Raw genomic sequence first — 6497 nt, 5'->3', positions numbered from 1 at the left:
TCCCACCTCCCCACCTGGCCCAATCCCCCCGGAACACACTCTCGGGTCACTGCGTCCCACTCTTCCACAGCACTTAGTGCAGGCTGTCACTTGATGCTTCCTCGTGTGATTCTTGGATTAAACCTCTCGCCCGCCAGGCTTCACCTCCATGGGAGCGGGACCCAGTCTGTTTGGCTCACTGTCATGTCCCCGGAGCCCAGAACAATGTCTTTTCACAGTGGGCATGTCTCAGCATCTAGGCCTATGCCTTGTACACCGTAGGTGCTCAATACAGACTTTGGGATGAATGAGCTGAATGTGAGCATTGCAAAGGCCACTGGTGGAAACTCGTCAAACCTTGATTGTAATGTTGGTTCTTAAAACATGAAAGGTGACAAAGCGGGAGCCTACAGAGGTTTTAAGTGACAGGCATGCCCACACACTCATCAGGTTTGTCATAAATGTGGCTGTGGCAGCCCTACCCCTTGGGCTCATCTCAGTCCTTAGGGCCACCTGCTTCCCTCAATGGATGTCAGTTGTAGTTTGTGAAAACTTGCCTAGAATCCTTTCTTCCTGATAAAAATCCTTCACTTACATATCCCACTCACCCCCATGGGGGCACAGCATGGCCTCATGCTAATCCTAGAACTCGCAGTGATTTCGAGAACAGTCTCAGGGTTCAGAATCTCTCGCCCCGAGTCTTGGCTCTGATGCACACTAGCTGCATGCCTCGAACATGCACCTTCACCTGCCAAATCCTCAGTGTCACTATCTGTAAAGTGGGGATGAACATAGTTCCTCCTCGGGTTGTGAAGAGTACATCCACTCATTTGTGTAAAGGCCCTTGGGGTTCAGCGCACATAGTAGGCCTTCAATAAACAACGGCTGTTGCTGCAATACGCCTGAGAGCTGGCATGATGCTCAGACGCAGCTCACCGCCCAGCTCACCGCTGCTCTTACTTGTCTTTCTGCCCGGCCCCTCCCCACACCCCAGCCCCAGCTCCCGGGGCTCAGGGCCCCGCACAAAGTGGGTGCTGATGAATGTGTGCTGAATGAAGACATGAGAAACAAAAGAATGAATGAATGAGCCGGCCAAGGCCCATGCCAGACAGCAGAGAACCAAGTCAGAAGGAGACCCACTACTGCCTTCGGCTTGTTCTGAGCTGGGGCCAGAAACCAGAAGTACCGGCCCACAGACTTCACCTAAAGACCCGCGCCGCTGGCTACCTGACATCTGGAAACACTGGCCCCCCATCCCCGCCTGCCAGCAAGCAGCTCGAGCCGATCTCCCCTGCTCCAGACTCAGACCTTGGGTTTGCAGCCCCGGGCAAGCAGTGCAGACAGTTACACAGTGCCGCGGAGCAGAAGATGGGGCCCAGCGGGGCAGCGTGCAGCCTGGGGGTACAAAACGGCAGGGCACAGGCTCTGTTCCCACCAGGACCATGCAAGTGACAACGGGGAGGTCAATCCCCGTCCCTGGCTTTAGTTTACCCCAAAGGCACGTGAAGGGGCTCCGGAAGCCCCATGGCTCTTAGGCGTTTCTTGAAAGTACTTGAAGCCATTCCTCCGCCTCCACCCCGGATGAAAGGAGAGACAGGCGCACGTGTGAGCAGAGCTTGCTGGGGAGAAGGCTGGGCAGGGGGGCAGGGCTCAGGCCACTCGGACCCCTGCTCCCCACATTCATCCCCTTTGTGGGGCCCCAGGCCACAGGGATCTGGGAAGAACAGCAGAAAAGACACTTCTGACATCTGGGGCTCATCAATCCGGGGCTCACACCCACACGCGCCGGGCCAGGCGAGGAACAGGCGCAAGTGCCACCTGAGCCGGATTTACCCGTCAACGCCTCTTAGGCTGAACTCTTTCAACCAGACCCCTGTGGTCTCCACACCAAACAATGACATTTTATTTCCATCAGGAAGTACGTGCTCTCAGGGCACCTGGGCGGCTCAGTCGATTGAGAGTCCAGCTCTTGATTCCAACTCAGGTCATGATCTCATGGTTCACAAGATCGAGCCCCACCTCGGCCTCTGCGCTGAGTCTGTTTGAGGGATTCTCTCTCTCTCTCTTTCTCTCTCTCTCTCAATCTCTCTCTGTGCCCCGCCCCCACTTGTGCTCTCTCTCTTTCTCTCAAAATTAATGAAAAAACATTAAAAAAATATGTGCTCCCCCATTTTTCTTGACACACGTGACCCTCCTAGTCTGCCTTTCACTTTTCTGCGTGTGATGGGCATGTGGCTGTCAAGAAACAGTCCAGTCTCCCTCGCCTTGTAGAAGGCATCCCGTGTGGCAGTGGCGGAGGTAATGGCCGACAGCGGCTGCCCGTGGCCTTGGGACAGGAAGGCCATGGGGAAGGGGGCGGGGACAGTCGTGATCTGACACACTCAGGCCCCCTACAGGCCAGCAACCACTCTGCACCAGCCAATGGCTGCCTTGAAGGAAGGGGTCCCAGGCTGGCCAAGGCTGCTATTTCTAGAAAATCAGAAACCCGGGCTTTTGATAGGAAATCTCCCGACTTTTAAACATTGATCATTACTAACTTGTTTGCCAAACCAAACCCTGTTCCCTCAAAGCACATCCATAGCTGCCTCCTCGCCCAGGAGCCGCCTGTGTGAGACGTCCGCTCTAAGACAGGCCTCGAGAGCCAGGTCTTGGAGGCTGGCTGCTCTCCTACCCTGAGCTCGGCAAGATCAAGTTCGAGCCTACAGAAGAGATCCCTTGCGTGGGAACCCCCACGAACCCCGCCCCGCCCCCCACAGAGAACACATGGAATGTATGAACTGAGACCAGAGCGCAGCTTGAGATCAGATAGATGGACCTTAGAAACGCGAAGCAGTTTGTTCAAAAATGGTGACGGGCAGTCGGTCTGACCCGCCTCAGAGGGCTTAAACCGACAGGCTACGGGTTCCTGCCAAGTGCGCCGCACGCCAGTCCCTGGAACTTTCTCAAACAAATCCGAACAAGTACCCAGCACCCTCCTTATACCTCTGCTGGCTCCCCATTGCCCTCAGAGTAAAGTCCAAATGCAAGGTCTTAACTTGGCCTTAATGCCTTACGGGATCCAGCCTCCCCTGGGCACCCGCGCCACGTGCCCCAGGGCCCTTGCTGTCCCCACAAAAGTACCCTTCCGTCTCTCTCTTCTGGGGCTTTTAAAATAAATGTTATCGAAATGTTACAACCCGGAACACCCCCTCCTTCCCTTCTTTTCCTACTCAACTCTGAAGGATTCAGTTCAGGTGTGGCCTCTACCAGAAGGCCCTCCCTGATCACACCTCGGGCTAAATTTAGGGGTCACTCACACACCCACGACCTTCTCCTTCCCCCCATCTGTGTCCAAGTCACCGTGAGTTGTAATTGTCTGCTTCCTAGACAGTGTCTCCTCTGGGGAGGCAAAGTCCTCAGCACTTAGCACACAGTAGGCACTCAGTACATGTGTACTGAGGGAGGAAAGGAAGGAAAGAGGGAGGTCTGAAATGGAATAGACCCCACGCTTTGGGGTATATATCTCCCTGGGAACAGAGGCCTCCATGAGTACTCAAGGTCCTTTCCGTCACTTGGGCCTCAAAGAGTCATAGTTCAAAGTTGGCCGGATCGTTACTCAGAGAGGGACAGAATTTTATCAAGGGTCACACAGCACCATGGGGGAAAAACTGCATGGAAAATTCCAGTCTGAGCTCTGCTGTGTTGTTGGCTTTTGTGTACTTCCCCAGATGCCCCTCCCCCCACCAGGGGCAGGGAAAAGTCAAGGTGAGGCTGGGGCGGGGGAGGGCAGACGCAGAAGGGATTTTCTCTTCCAGAACTTCATGGGCATCAGCTCTATGAATTATTCACCAGAAAATCTGCTTGAGGTAGTGTCTTAGTCTTAATTTTCAATTCCCCTAATGCTGGCCAATTCTGTGCTGAAAAGCTCTCAATTATTAATGTTTCTAAAACAATATTTGTTTTCTCTGCATCTAGCAACCGCCGAGGCCTCAGAGCTAGTGATCCTGCCCCCGAAATTCCCACAGAGAAGTTTGCCTTGCTGAGGAAGCATTTCAAAGGGGTCAGGGGTGCGTTAGGAGAAGACAGCCAGACTCAGAGACCGTTAAGCCCGTGCAGAGACAGGTACTTAAAGCCCTTCCCTTACCAGGAACGCTCAGGACGACAGGAACTATAAACAGAGCAAAAACAATGAGTATGCATTGGTGTCTTATGTGCCAAGTGTGACGCTAAACACTTTACTTTTACGTGTTTGACTCCATTTTCTTTGGAAATTCAAAGAATTCCTTTCAAGTGAACACAATTCTTAAAACTGCATTAAGAGTCAAAGCCCTTTTGTTAGAAAAATCGTTAATGAGAATTGTGGGGTTTTTTTTTAAGTTTATTTATGTAAAGAAAGAGAGAGCGCATGCACACAAGCAGGGGAGGGGCAAAAAGAGACAGAGGAAGAGAGAGAGAGAGAGAAAGAGAGAATCCCAAGCAGACTCCCGGCTATCAGCGTGGGACTCCACGCGGGGCTCAGTCCCACGAACCGTGAGATCATGACCTGAGCCGAAACCAAGCATCGGACACTTAACGGACTGAGCCGCCCAGCGCCCCTGAACGTCACAAGGAGCATCTCTGGGTAAGGCGGAAGTGCTTCCACATTAACAAGACCAGATCTGAGTGGGGACTGGAGTCTTTAACCAAACTGTAGAGAGGTGGGGGGGGGGGGGGGGGGAGGTTACTTACAGAAAAGGATATCCATACACACTTGGTGACAGAGGATCCTTAGGGACATACCAGCATCTCAGAAGCAGTTCTCAAAGAGCTTTGTTTTATTTTCTTGGATTTTAAAGATGCCTAAGATCCTTCTTCAACCTCGATCTTGGGAGTCAAATGGCACTTTACACGCCCCACGCCAGCAACCCATGCTCCGAGACAAGGGACCCGCCTGCTGGCATGCTGGAGGGGATGCACCCTGTCTAGGAAGAACAGGCTGGAGGCAGGGAAGCCTGTGTAAAGGTGCATCTCTTTGTCCAAGCAGGAGACGGTGGTGGCTGGTCCCTGCAATGACGTGTGGCAGCCAGCGGGACACGACGGCGGGTGCAATCCTGAGGAGGTGAGGGAAGAAGCTGTATCGGGTCGATGCCCCGTGTTTCTGGCTCAGGTACCTGGGTGGCTGGCCGAGCGATTCCCCGGCTGAGGGAGGCCCCGGGGGTGGGGAGGGGGCTGCTGTGGGGAAGGCAGGCAGGACGTGGACTTGGCCTCAGGCAGGTGAGGCATGAACCGCCAAGGGGCCCCCCCGACAGAGCTGTCAGAAACCCCGGCAGCCACTGTGCTGGATGGGGTCCCTGGAAGCAGACCGGGAGGCGGGGCTCAGCGAGGTGGATGGGGTGCTCTGGGGGGACGCACCACAAGGAAGCGAGGTGGGCAAGTGTGGTCGCGAGCAGGCGGCAGCCTGTCCCATGCTGACTCTGGAGCCCAAGGGCTGCTCAGCGTTGTCCCGAAGTGGGACAAAGGGACCGGGTCTCTGCACCCCCAGCCAGCCGATTACTGGCCGTGGCTGCCTCTGGGAGGGGCGTCTCGGAGGGTGAGGCCCAGGGCAGTGCCCGGCAGCCGAGGGCATCAGCCCGGGTGAAGGCCCTGCCCCCCTCCCAGTGCGTGTCCAGCTCTGGCTCCAAGGAAGACAGCAGACTCACCTTCAGACACCCCTGCTCTCACCCCCCAACCTGCTTCCCACAGGTACCCACACTCTGGCGCCCCCTCCCGTCCCAGCCCTTCCCACAGCGCCCACAGAGAGGCTCCTTCTTATCTGTTTTTTTATGAAAAGAGCTGGATTTTCCCCTGATGCAAATACTCAAAGCAATTAGTGCCACTTGTCACCACCATTCTCCGTCGGTGGCCAGTCTCTGGAGCATCAGGGGCAAGCCCATCACCAGCGGGACCACAAAACCGTACTCAGGGCTGGACAAGTTCACTCCTGCGAGGGTCTCTCGTCCCACCCCAGTCCAAGCCACCAGCATCTGTCACCTGACTCACTGCAGCGGCCCCTCCGGTCTCCATGCTCCTACCCAGCCCTGGCCCCTCTACAGTGTCCGTTAAGCCCTGTCGATTACACTCACCTTCTCAATCTCCCACTTCAGCTTCCACCTCTCTGATAAAAAGTCCATCCAGTGACCTTTCTGAGCCCATTTCTACTCCCCTCCTGCTTGCTCATGGTACTCTGTCACATTTGCTTCCCCCAGACACACTCCTGCCTCAGGGCCTTTGCATTTGCTGTTCCCCCATCCTGGAATACTTTCTGTATACTTTGTTTCCTTCAGACCTCTACTCAAACATCACCTTCTCAAGGAGGCCCTCCCTGACCACTCTATTGTATTTTATTTTATTTTGTTTTATTAGATTTTATTTTTAAGGAATCTCTACACCCAATGTGGAGATGGAACTCACTACCCGGAGATCAAAAGTCGTATGCTCCACCGACTGAGCCAGCCAGGCACCACAAGGAACACTCTATTTTAAAATACAGCCCCCCTCCCTCCTCGCCACCCCCCCCACCC

At 54.6% G+C, this 6497-nt stretch overlaps 1 long non-coding RNA gene across 1 annotated transcript in view; it reads left to right on the top strand.

Annotated features, from left to right (window-relative positions):
* Window positions 1–4992: 4992 nt before the first annotated feature.
* LOC144228479 (uncharacterized) overlaps window positions 4993–6497 on the top strand; it is a 2930-nt gene continuing 1425 nt past the window's right edge. Inside the window, exon 1 of the long non-coding RNA XR_013334210.1 lies at window positions 4993–5056. This is a non-coding gene — a long non-coding RNA (uncharacterized LOC144228479). The remainder of the gene's footprint in view (window positions 5057–6497) is intronic.

Source organism: Crocuta crocuta, unplaced genomic scaffold, assembly GCF_008692635.1.
Source record: "Crocuta crocuta isolate KB4526 unplaced genomic scaffold, BGI_CrCroc_1.0 scaffold73, whole genome shotgun sequence".
Classification (NCBI taxonomy): Eukaryota; Metazoa; Chordata; class Mammalia; order Carnivora; family Hyaenidae; genus Crocuta; species Crocuta crocuta.
Note: the sequence above shows the minus strand (reverse complement) of the source record. Positions and strands in the feature narration are given on the sequence as shown.